The sequence below is a fragment of the Physella acuta genome, unplaced genomic scaffold (assembly GCF_028476545.2).
Source record: "Physella acuta isolate Inbredline_101_S28 unplaced genomic scaffold, ASM2847654v3 ptg000350l, whole genome shotgun sequence".
NCBI lineage: Eukaryota > Metazoa > Mollusca > Gastropoda > Physidae > Physella > Physella acuta.
Genome location: NW_026731869.1, coordinates 438657 through 452274, shown reverse-complemented (window position 1 = coordinate 452274; position 13618 = coordinate 438657). Strand labels below are relative to the sequence as shown.

Genomic DNA, 13618 nt, shown 5'->3' with positions numbered 1-13618 from the left:
CCGTAAGGCATTTGCATATGACCCCGAAAAAAGAATCCGGGGACGTTCTCCTTCTATTTGGCTGATAGAGAGGTTAACGTTACAAAGTGGGAGCTCGCCGAGATTTAATCTGTCGTTCCAGTTGTTGGTTATATCAGTTGAATACTAAGGTTAGTTGGATTTAGTTGTTTTTATATCCAGTAGCGCAGTGTTCTTACGACGCGCGCTCAGGCTAGAGTATCTAGGTCAAATAAGCAGACGTGTCACGTCCTACATTTAGAGGTCAAGTACACGGCCCAACGCTGTGTATTAATTTAAAGAATCTAGGCTTGTTGTGATTTGAAAGTTAGTGTTATGGAGTCTTTTTTGGCTAATCCTACTGTTGAAGATGTAGAAAAGTTGAGTAGAAAAGTTTTGGTTAGTGTAGTTAAGGAATTGAAATTGGATTATTCTGTTACGCAGAAGTCAGAGGTGTTGAGAGATAAAATTGTTGTTCATTTCATTAATGAAGGAGTATTTGATGAAAGTTTGTTGGCGGATGTGTTACTCCGCGAGGAGAAAACTCTAGAGAAGGTAGAATTAGAAGCTAGAATTGCTTTAGAGAAGGCTTTAAAAGAAAAGGAGTTTGAAACTAAAATTGCTCTAGAGAGGGAGAAAGTTGCTTTAGAGAAACAGAAGATAGAGGCTAAAATTGCTTTAGATAAGAGGAGGTTGGAATTAGAGTTTGGTCAAGTTAGTGATGTTACTTCTCTGGTAGATCCAAAAAAGTTGTCGGTAGGGCAAGTGATTGCCAAATTTGGGAAATTAGTTCCTAAATTTGATGAAACAGATTTGGTCGTTTTCTTTAACTCGTTTGAGAGTTTAGCGAAGACATGTGAATGGCCCGAAACTTCCATTACTGCTTTATTGAGCTCTGTCCTTACTGGGAAAGCTGCAAAAACATACCAGGCACTCTCTCACGACGTTCAAAATAACTATAGTTTGGTCAAGACTGCCATTTTAAAGGCCTACGCACTGACGCCCGAGGCCTATCGGACAAAATTCCGAACACTCCGCAAGTTACCCACACAATCATATGTGGAATTTCTCTTTGAAAAGGAGAAAATATTCTCAAGGTGGCTACACTCTGAGGAAGTTTCTGAGTTTGAGAAACTCAGGTCACTTATCCTAAGGGAAGAATTCCTATCGTCCCTGCCTGAAGAGATACGACTACACATTCTGGATAACAAGATAGCTGACATCCAGAAGGCTGCTGAGTCGGCTGACACATATATGTTGGTGCATACGAAACCACCAGTGTCAGGAAACCGCCTCAACCCCGTGCTTCCCCTTTTTGGCAGCAATCATCCTGTTGGCCAACATTTGAAGGCATCACAGTCCAGAGAGAAACCAAGATCAACTCTCAATCGTCGAGCAGTATGCCAGTTCTGCAAAAGGTCTGGGCATCTTGTCAAAGACTGTTACAAACGTCTTCAGAATAACAGAGAAGTGGTGCGTACTTCCGCGCACTATGCTCTATCCCCTCGAGCAGCCAGTTCAACTATGAACTCTAGAATTCAAAAGGACTCTAACCCTAAGTGTCCGCAAGAAGGTAGTCAAATCTCCACACATTATGTGCAGTCACATTTTGACTGTTCTCGCCACCATCCAGTTTCTGCCGAGTCTACCGATCTCGAGAGATCGAGAAAAGTTGACTTTTCATCTTTTATTGCCGAAGCCATCATTAGCAAACCAGGTGATCCGTTGTCTCAGCGGAATATCACCGTCCTAAGAGACACAGGAGCGTCACAATCGCTCCTTTTGAAAAGTTCAATGGACATTTCACCTGAGACGAACACCGGAAGGATTTCCATTATCCAGGGAGTGGGGACAAAATCTACTGTCGTCCCTCTACACAAGTTTGCCCTGAAACATCATCTCGTCGAAGGTGAGGTCATTTTAGGTGTGATAGATAGTATTCCAGTCCCAGGAGTACACCTACTTCTAGGGAATGACCTTGCGGGAAGCAAAGTATACCCCTGTACGGTTTCAGACCCTTCGTCAACAGTTCCAGATAATGATCATGATCTGTATCCTGCATGTGCGGTGACAAGAAGCCAGACCAAACAATTGGCTGACACAACGTCTGAACCACACCCGCCGTCATCGTCAAGAAATTCGACTCCCAAACTGGAGTCTATGCTCCCAGAAAACACAAGCTTGGGCTTACCCCTGAGAATATCTCAGGAAGACATCATTAAAGCTCAACAAGTCGACGCGGAACTCAAAGCAGCGGTCGAAAAATCTCTATCATCTGACGATGGAGAATATTTCGCCGAGAACGGCCTCTTCTTTCGTCGCGCTATACCAGTGATTGCATCACCGGCCGAACCATGGTTGGGTAAAAACCAGCTGTGGATCCCTCCACCTTATCGGCATGAAATACTTAAGCTGGCACATGACCATCCAATGTCAGCGCACCCAGGTGTCACTAAAACGACGGCGAAGATCAAAGAACTGTTCTTTTGGCCCAAAATGAGAAAAGATGTGTCGCGTTACTGTAGAAGTTGCACGAACTGTCAGTTGGCCGGAAAGCCAAACCAGACAATTCCTAAGGCCCCTTTGAGTCCGATTCCTGTATTAGAAGAACCTTTTTCTAAAATCGTCATGGACTGTGTAGGTCCCTTGCCTAAAACCAAGGCGGGCCACGAGTACCTACTTACCTTTATGTGTTCATGTACCCGTTTTCCCGAGGCGATTCCCTTACGGAACATTAAGGCAAAGACTGTAGTCAGAGCCATGACCCGGTTCTTCACTACCTTTGGATTACCTAGAATCGTGCAAACAGATCAAGGCAGCAACTTCACCAGTCACCATTTTCAGGAAGCACTAGCCAAGCTAGGCGTTACCCACATCACCAGCTCAGCCTACCACCCTCAGTCTCAAGGCGTACTTGAGAGGTTCCACCAAACCCTCAAAACCATGCTAAGGACATTCGCTAACAGTAACACCCAATGGGATGAGTCTGTTCCTTGGATTATTTTCGCCGCGAGGGACTGTGTCCAGGACTCTTTAGGCTACTCGCCTTTTCAACTTGTGTTTGGACATTCTGTCCGTGGCCCCCTGAAGCTGATACACGAACGTTGGACAGGTACCAGTGATCATCCAGTGGAAAACTTCGACGATTTTCACGTTCGACTGAAAGCCGTGTGCGAAATGGCTCACAAGAACTTAAGAAAGGCCCAAGTTAGAATGAAAGAACTGTATGATAAGAGTTCTTGTAAACGAACATTCAATCCAGGCGACAAAGTTCTTGTGCTAGTACCTAATCTGAACAATGCGTTATCCTTGAGATATTGTGGACCCTTTACTGTGCATTCAAAATTAAGTGATTTGAACTATGTTGTCAATACGCCCGACAGAAGAAAGAAACAGACAGTGTATCATGTCAACTCACTGAAAAAGTATTATGATAATTGTAACAATTTTCATTCCACAGCTAAAATTACTTTACCTGTATGTTCAAATGTTTCTGATGATGTGATACATGATAAATTGAAACCCCCAAAATTGGTAAATTCTTCCTTTTTAGATAATTTGAATGTCCACCTTATGCATTTGTCCACAGAGGAAAGCCATAGATTGTCTCAATTATTTGAGACATTTCCCTCTATTTTTGGGGATGTCCCCAGAGAAGCGAAGGTTCCACCTCATGATGTAGACGTTGGTGACGCAAAACCCATTAAACAACACCCCTATAGAGTTAACCCGGAAAAAGCTGCTTTGATAAAAGATGAAATTGATTATATGCTCAAGAATGATATCATTGAGCCCAGTTTCAGCAACTGGAGTTCCCCATGTCTCCTAGTCCCGAAAGACGGTGGATCTTTCAGGTTTGTGACCGACTTTAGGAAGGTGAATGCGCTCACCAAAGTTGATTCCTATCCATTACCTCGGATAGAAGACGTTATTGATAAAGTTGGTCAGGCTAAGATAATTTCCAAAATTGATTTACTTTCAGGATACTGGCAAATCCCATTATCTGACCGTGCAAAAGAAATATCTGCTTTTGTAACCCCTAATGGTTTTTATAGATACAAACGTATGCCCTTTGGTATGCGAAATGCTGGTCAAACTTTCCAGAGGGTCATTAACTCTGTCATTGCTGACATAGACCAATGTGAGGCCTACATAGATGATATAGTTGTATTTTCTAATACTTTTGAAGAACATATTGTTCAATTGACCAACCTTTTTAGAAAATTGTCTGAAGTGAATTTTACTGTAAACTTACATAAAAGTGATTTCTGTAAAGCTTCAATTACCTATTTGGGTTACCAAGTGGGAACGAACCAAGTTCGGCCCATTGAAGCTAAAGTAGATGCTATTGTAAAGTTGCCACCTCCCAAAAATTGTAAAGAAATCAAAAAGTTCCTTGGGATGGCTGGTTACTATAGGCGGTTCTGTCAAAACTTTTCAGCTATTGCTGAACCTCTTACTGCATTATTGAAAAAGGGTGTTGAGTTTGAATGGTCAGATAAATGTCAAGAAGCTTTTTTAACCATTAAGTCATTTCTATCTAATGATCCTGTTATGGCTGCACCAAATTTTAGCAAGCCCTTTAAACTTGCCATTGATGCTAGCAGCTTAGCCATTGGCTCAGTCCTATTTCAAGAAGACAACATGGGAATTGACCATCCCATTGCCTTTTTTTCCAGGAAGTTAAATGAGAACCAAAAGAATTATTCTACTATTGAAAAAGAAGCTTTAGCTTTGGTTTTATCATTACAACATTTTGAAGTCTATGTCTCTTCTTCAACCAATCCAGTCAGAGTGTTTTCTGACCATGATCCCCTGAAATTTACCTCTAAGTTAGGACAGACAAATCAAAGAATATTGAGATGGTGCTTATATTTCCAAAATTTTAATCTGGAAATTTCACACATTAAGGGTAGTGATAATGTTGTGGCTGATTGTTTGTCAAGGATGTAAAATCTTGTTGCACACATTGATCATGTGACATGCTTTGTGGTTCATTAGGACCATAGACAGGTTTTGTTTGAGTGTCACTCATATGAAAATGAGTGGTGTGAGTTAGAATTTTTCAAAATTCCAATCCTGTTGAATATTTTGTTTATTTTCAGGTGAACCTTAATTAAAGGTGGTTTTTGATTATATGTAATCTTTTATAATAATATGTCTCATATGGCTCCATTGATATTGTAGCTAGTCATTGAAATAAAGGTCTTACCCTGGCGGGTTTACCACTTTTAATATCCACATGGAAATATTGTAATACCCTTTTTTGAGGGATTTTGATGTATAATTACTTTTTGAAGGGTTACTCCCCTTTCACCAATTGTAAAAGTTGGAGTTACTTCCCTTTTATGTTCAGGGATATTTTCATCTGGTATTATGATTTTGATTGCCTACATTTGTAAAACATTTTTGTTATTTCATTGCCAGATTGGTTCCCTATGTATGTTTTTGTGGAACCTATCTGTCACTTCCAAAAAGGGAGGGGATGTGACCTACTTAGGTCGAGTCATTTTTATTTTGACATTGTATAATTCCTTATATGGAATGATGGTGTAACACCTGGGGTTTTTCCACTGACTTATTAAGGTGTTTGAGACATAGAAATTTTCCATTAAAATCTGATTGAATGATTCTGATCAGATGACTACCCCATAGCTCAATGGCTAGGATCTCGGCGCGCCACGGCGGCGGCCGAGGTTCGAATACTCGGTGAGAAACTGAGTAGAGTCTATGGTGTCTAGTGGTCTAGTGGCTTAGAAACTCGGCTTGCTGCCGAGTAATGTGGCATAGTGGTTAGGAACACCACTAGTGGCCTAGTGGTTAGAACCACGTAAAGTGTCACACCATAGGAAACACAACCAGCACGAGAACAGTAGCTCAAGTGGCCTTGAGTGATCTGTGAGTCTCCATTTGAGACTTGTCGCAGGCAGTTTACCTTGGTCAGGCCGTCTACCTTGATCAGTCTATTAAGACCATTGCCGTCCATATTGTCCGGCTATAGACTCTGACCATTTGAACGTGAGAGTACTTAAGACCTGTGTGTGCCTTGCTTTCTTAAGTTGATTTAGTCTTCTAGTTTAATATTACTTGTCGCTAAGTAATTCTAGAAACTACAGCAGTGTTGTGTGGCCTGTGGCTGTTTTTTAGACAGTGTAGAAATCTGTGATAGTGTTTTTTCCTACATTGTGTAAGTTGGGTTTTTGATATTTTATACATTAAATATTTTATCTAGTTCATCTTTGTGTTCTGCCACAACTGTGTTCGCTGATTAAAAGGTCGTATGTAGATTGGATGAGTGTTAATTACAATAGTATCACTAGCTTCCCTAGACATTAAATTCGAGCCCTAGTGGTCGTTGTGTTAAGTGTTCATCCACTTAGGCCGTAAGGCATTTGCATATGACCCCGAAAAAAGAATCCGGGGACGTTCTCCTTCTATTTGGCTGATAGAGAGGTTAACGTTACAGCATGCATTATGAATAATATGGAAATATCGCTGCATGGATGAGTAAAAAGTAGGAACACAGAAAACATGGATAAATACATTTTTGATAAGTAGATATATTTTTGTTCTCTATATAGAAAGGTGGATATGTTTTCTGTATCTATGTTTCCATTGTTGATGTATTGCATGTTGAAAGTGATTTAGAAGCAATATTTGAAATACAACATCTATATACACATTCTTTTAGCTTTTTTTCGTATACTGAGTAGATACGTATTGTAATTGTGCACACACATTAAACGAGATTTTGACAGTTTTCGCCGTTTTACACCTTCCTACTTCATCATACACGGAATCAGTGGCGTAGCGAGGTCGGGTTGTGTTTCCCGGTGCGGCACTTAATGGTGTCACCCCTCCCCCCAGAGGCGTAGCGACTCTTCCCGGGTACAAACGATTTGCACCCACCCCCCCCTCGAACTTTCGATTTGCACCCCCCTCGAACTTTCGATTTGCAACCCCCCTCCTCAAACTTTCGATTTGCACCCCCCCCCCCCTCAAATTGATCTCTATATATTTTACTACTTTTTGGCTTGGTGTCACCCCCCTAAATGGTGTCACTCGGTGCAGTCCACATCCCCCCCCCCTCGCTACTCCTCTGTACGGAATATAAAGGATGTATTGTAATCGTGCGAAATATCGAAATTGAGATTTTGAAAAATCGCGACGTTTTACACCTTCCTGGAGCAGAAAAGTTTAGTTTTGTAATATTGTCCGTCTGTCTAAGTGTGTGTATATAAACACGACATCTTGCGTATCATCGCACCTATGTTACCGAAACTTCAGATGAAAGTATTATATCACATTTGTAATTTTTTATAAACGTTTCAGCGATTTCCGATTAACGGTAGTGATACTTACTCAACTGCCGGTTTCTGAAAAGCCAATAAGTTAGACATCATTTCACATTGTGTTCTGATGTTACTTTTTAACTTTTGAACGATTTCTGGTAACACGTAGTTTACTCTATAACCGCGTGAACACGATAGCTTTAGTGGGCCTAGTGTTTCAGTTAGGTAGAGGAAATTTCATTTATAATTAAAAAATCTTATACTTGGATTACTTTCCATCTATGAGTGACTTCCGATATCCAGCAGAGGTTTTTTGCTCTATTTTTGGTCTCTCAAATACCGATATTTAAAGTAGCTTTTCAGTTAGGTGGACGACATTTCTTATATAGGTATACAGTGGCGTAGGCAGGGGGAGGTTAGGGTGTCATAACCCCCCCCATAGACCCCTCGGTATATATATATAAAGTATGAGGGGGTGCAAATCGAAAGTTTGAGGGGGGGGGGGGTATGCAAATCGAAAGTTTGTGAGAGGGGGGGGGGGGTGAAAATCAAAAGTCTGAGGGGATGGTGCAAATCGAAAGTTTGTCCCCGGGTAAAAATTGGAACCTCCCCCCCCCCCCCCCTTGAGACGAACCTGGCTACGCCACTGTAGGTATAAATTCTTATTCTGTCTAGTTGGGAGTGTATTCTGGTGAAAAAAACATAAGAATTTATTTATGCTGTTTCTATGCCTAAAGTAATGGACGTAACCTTGTGAGGGAAATTGTGACCACTTCTACCGAACTATTTTTCTTTCAAACATTTTGCGTAGGCCAAGACCCGAGGACAATGTATTGTGACATAAAATGCGACTGAAATGTTTTTTTACAAGCTTTTATTTAACTCGCTTCCTCTGTCGTCAGTCTGTCTGTCTAGATAGAAACGCAGGAGTGAAAATTCGGAAACTTCTACTTGACCGATACGATTCACACTTGGCACGTGGGTCAAGACATGAAGACAATGCAATCTGAAACTAAATTTGACTTAATTGGATGCCTAATTAATTTTTTATGAATTAATTAAAATTTGGACCGAATTAGTAGGCATGTCTAGCCAACCACACCACACGCGTCATCACCTTCAATAGCTGCGCCATCACGTAATGGCTGCGTTCAAAAACCATTGCGCGCCTACTGAACGTGATGTTCAGTAGGCGCGCAATGGTTTTTAGTCATGTAACTCTATTGTAAATAAAACATGTAAAGTACTGAAAAAAAAAATTCATAAAAAACGTTTTAATAACAAGCTTTTATGTAATGATGCACTAAAAAGTAGAAAATAAATTATAGACTACTATTTAAATAACTATAAAGAAAAGCGTGGGTGTCTTCCTTAACATTAGTAAAGGTATCCAATAGATACTAAAGTGACCCACGCTTTTCTTTATAGTTATTTAAATAGTAGTTTATAATTTATACAAGCTTTTATTTAACTCACTTCCTCTGTCGACAGTCTGTCTGTCTAGACGGAAACGCAGGAGTGAAAATTCGGACAGTTCTACTTGACCGATACGATTCACAGTTGGCACGTGGGTCAAGACATGAAGACAATGCAATCTGAATCTAAATTTGACTTAATTGGATGCCTAATTAATTTTTTATGAATTAATTAAAATTTGGACCGAATTAGTAGGCATGTCTATCCAACCACACCACATACGTCATCACGTTCAATCAGGTTTAATAGCTGCGCTATCACGTTCAATAGACGCGCAATGGTTTTTAGTCTTGTAACACTATTGCAAATAAAACATGTAAAGTACTGAGAAAAAATTCATAAAAAACGTTTTAATAACAAGCTTTTATGTAATGATGCACTAAAAAGTAGAAAATAAATTATACACTACTATTTAAATTACTATAAAGAAAAGCGTGGGTCTCTTCTCAAATATTAGTAAAGGTATCCAATAGGTACTAAAGTGACCCACGCTTTTCTTTATAATAATTTAAATAGTAGTGTATAATTTATTTTCTACTTTTTAGTGCATCATTACATAAAAGCTTGTTATTAAAACGTTTTTTATGAATTTTTTAATTAATAAAGTTGTATAAATTATATATTTTCCTCTCTAGTATACACACCTTGCTTGCGTGCGTTCATTTGGTGCGCTTTTTTTTAACGCGATTCTATTTCATTTAAACACAGTTAGAGTATTAAACACAGTAATATAAAAAAATCATTTCTATAACCCGAATGCACTGGAAGTGCTATCCCGGTTACTATTAGAATTTACGGGGGAAAAAAATATCTCAGGGGAGACCACTCCAACTTAATCCTATCGTGGTGAACTCGGTTGTAGGTCAAGGAATTTTTAAATTCAATTTAGCAAGTCATTTCCGCTCCTTTATAGCCTCTACCAACTAGCATACCACTTTTGTGAACAACAGGTCTGCTGACCTCTCACATGATTGCTGCTACCTGTGTTTTCCTCTTTTGAATAATTTAATATAATCAATAATTGATAGTCTAATTGAATTCTAAAAGGCAAACAATAGGATATAGTAATCAACAAGATGACTATGTGTTTTTATATGACTTTTCTAAGTATTGAACGTACTTTTAAGTTTTTTGAAGTATTTTTAGCAGCTAACCTTTAAAAAAGCTTACAACAACTTTGATTTTCTAATTTCCTAGCGGAAAATATAAAGAAATATCACTTAACTTGCCGAAATTATGAAAAAAAATGACCTCATACTAAATATTGTTTTTGATTTAAATATAAAAAATACTCTCTATATAATTCAAAAATTCAGGCAAAAGTTAAACATTTATTTTTGCATAACAGATTTGTGTATAGTTTATAAGTTAAATATTAACTACTTACCATAAATAGATTTAGTTGTGTTTATATAGATATCAATGCATCAAATGGATGAAAGAAGTTATTGTGATTAAACCCTCCTCACCCCCCCCCCCCCCCCCACGGTAGACCCGTCGTAGAAAAACCTGAACGTCTAGTATTAAAATATTGATTCGCTCGAATGAAACTTTTGGAAAAGAATTTTTTATCATCTATTATTAAGCCTTGCTCGGTCGTGAATAACATTAAAAAATATGCAGTGGCGCACACTTAGGGTACAAGCGGCTTACGGAAAAGAGTTCTGCAGTGGAGAGCAATTTCTGATTGAATACAACGTGTGAAAGGTGCATGTAGCTACCCTGAACAAACACACATAAAAAAAAACTATGAACTATTAATGATCATATGCTGTAGCAGATAAAAAATGTAACTACATATCCTGTTCGGAGAGCGCAACGTTGCGTAACATTGCCTTAATAATAGCGTCATAAAAAATTACGAAAGGGGAGTTTTTATACCTTTGAAATCGCGCTACATACAGCGCTGAAAGAACGCTTAGATAGAATTCAAATGTCCAATCTATAGGCTGGTGAGAGTTTGAGTTTAGCAGTATCAGATGATTGATCGATGGCGCTAGATCAGTGGGATCCTGTAAAGCAAGAAATAGATCAATATGTCTAGTTAAAAATAACTTGGAAATTTGTTATAGTAAAGTTTAAAATACACATACACACACAATTTAAACATGACTACATTGGTTATTAAAATGATTTGTTACATAATGCATATCTTCTTTATAAAACTCAAAAGGACGGAGTTTTTTTTTTTTTAAATCTAAACATGTGAATCAGAATATTTTAGGCAAGCTCAAAGACCATTCGATGTAAAAAAAATATTTTTTTATTGAAATTAGCTGTATCGAAATATTGTTAAATATGTGTATGATTATTGTTGTATCATGTTAATCGTTGAATCATTTTGGTAGCGTTAATAAGTAATGTGTAAACAACTTTACGCCACTTGAAACATTACACCGATGTAAATCACATGTCTAAATCTCTCTGCCTCTCTCTCTCTCTCTTTATATGTATATATGTATATATGTATATATATATATATATATATATATATATATATATATATATATATATATATATATATATATATATATATATATATATATATATATAATTTGTAATAACATTTTTCTCTTTCTCGTTATGGTACTTCATATTACGTCACGTTTCTTCACGTTGTGTGGTGCGTTTCGTTATGCTATCCTAGACTCTGTTTAAGAGTATGAAGTTAGTATTGGACTTACGTATTGCCCACATTTTTTTAAAACGGAAGTTGGGGCCCATATGTATGGTATTTTATTCAGAACTTTGACCCAATTGTTTGTAGGATAACATAAAGAGAACTCTGAACTATGCAAACGAAAATTTAGCGCCACAAAATTTTTCTTTGTTACTCTCAAGTATACGTTTTACACCTCCCTGAATCGGAAAAACATAGTTTTGCAACCTTGTCCGTATGTATGTGTGTGTATGTGTGTGTGTGTGTCTGTGAACACGATAACTAGAATACCGTTACAGCTAGGTTGATGAAATTTCATATACAAATATTATATCAAATTTGTATTAGCTTTTCAGCGATTTCCGGTAACAGGAAGTGGAACTTATTCTACTTTTGGTTTTTCAAAAGCCTATAACTTGTGTCAGACAGATGAACAAAATTAAAAAAAAAAATTAATTGTCTGCCGTCTGTCAAATTTTGAGTAATTTCCGTTGACCGGAAGTAGTATATTACGCTATTTCCGATTTCTCCAAAAACGAATGTAAATTTATAAAGTACAAATAATATTCCGCACTACTATACATGATTGTTTGGCGTTCACTTGGTGCGCAATTCTTTTTTCTACAAGATTCTATTTTAAAAAGTTTAAGTAATTAAAAATGGATTAAAAATAATGTCTATACCCCGAGTTGCCATGCCCCGCAGTGTTAAATAAGAATATTCGAGAAAGTTTAATGGAAATTACTCCCGGTTTATTTATTTATTTATTTATTTTTGTTTTAAACATCGATTTTCTTTTCTTAAATATTTACTAAGCTTGGTCAACATTTATTTCATTGATCAATTTTTAGTGATGTGTACAAAAAAAGCTTTCTTTTTAAACGGTAAAAAAAGTCAGTTACTCGCATTAAATTTAAAATATTAAAGCGTGTCTTTAAGCTTTCTTAACCAAACCCCTTCCACTCGCAACGTATCGGAAAAAATTTAAAAAAAAAAAAAAAAACCCAAGCCCCCTACCCCTCCCCCCCCCCCCCCCCGCCTCCTTTACTCTAAGACAGTCTAAGAGTATAACGTCGTTTATTCACAACCTTCAAGCCCAGGCAACTCTAATAGAGCTTTGTTTGCCAGGCGTGTTTTCCCCCAATAGATCAGGCACCGCTTGCTTGGTTACCATAAACAGATCGGGCAATTAAGCACCATTACCCGCCACGCCTTCAGTGAAATCGAATACTTGACCTGTCACCACCCGCATTCGTACGAGGAGCGTCCTTAATATTCTGTAAATAATACTTGACCAACGAATCTATAAAGTCCTAGCCCCTACCCATATCGATTCTGAATAATATCTTACGAATTTTAATAACATTAAAAAAAAAGAGTATGTGTATTAGATACTAGTAATGAAATTTCATTACTCATCCCTACATTTAAACATAATCTGGTAATGTCCTACTATTATTATGTTGGGGATAATTAAATCAGATCATCAATAACTGCTATGGCATTAAGTTAAAGTAGTGGAATCAGAAGAACAAATGAAAAGGGGAAAGACCTTGAACAATACAAATATTGAAAACCAAGTTGTAAAACAAGTTGATTTCGCAAGTTAATTTGTTGCAGACTATTCTAGTGGGTCTTCCTGATATTTCTCATACGCAAGGAACACTCGCAGAAGGGTAATTAAATTAGTAAATTAAAACTTTTTAATTAAAACTGAATTGGAGCCTGGCAAAATCAAGCATGAGGTGGTAATTGAATTTAAATAATAAATACTTATTAATAAGCAAAATAGTGTTAAAATATTTAATTACATTTTTTTATCAAATGAATTTCAGTTTTTCGTTATGTTTTAAAATGTACTTACTGCGTTTGTTCAACAATTATTCAGTTATCGATGAATTAAGTTTCTACAGTAAATATTTCAGTAGTTGGATACACATTTAAAAGTGGCGGAGGATGGGTGTGAGGGGGGGGGGGTGGGGGGGGGGGGTATTACAGGGTCTATAAGAATTTTTTGAAAGGCATTGGTGTTGCGTGTAAAAAAAAGGAGGGCAAACACCGTAATAAATAAAGAGAAAACCACACACACACATACACACACAGACAGACACAGGCACACTCACACAAATTCAAGTGCAGGAAAGCTAGAAATCAAAATAAAAAAAACGGACGCCGATTGAGTTCAATAAACAAA

At 37.7% G+C, this 13618-nt stretch overlaps 1 protein-coding gene across 1 annotated transcript in view; it reads right to left on the bottom strand.

Moving 5' to 3' along the window:
* LOC131941134 (uncharacterized) overlaps positions 1 to 13618 on the bottom strand; it is a 65195-nt gene that overhangs the window by 6150 nt on the left and 45427 nt on the right. The gene's annotated exons all lie outside the window — the stretch shown is intronic.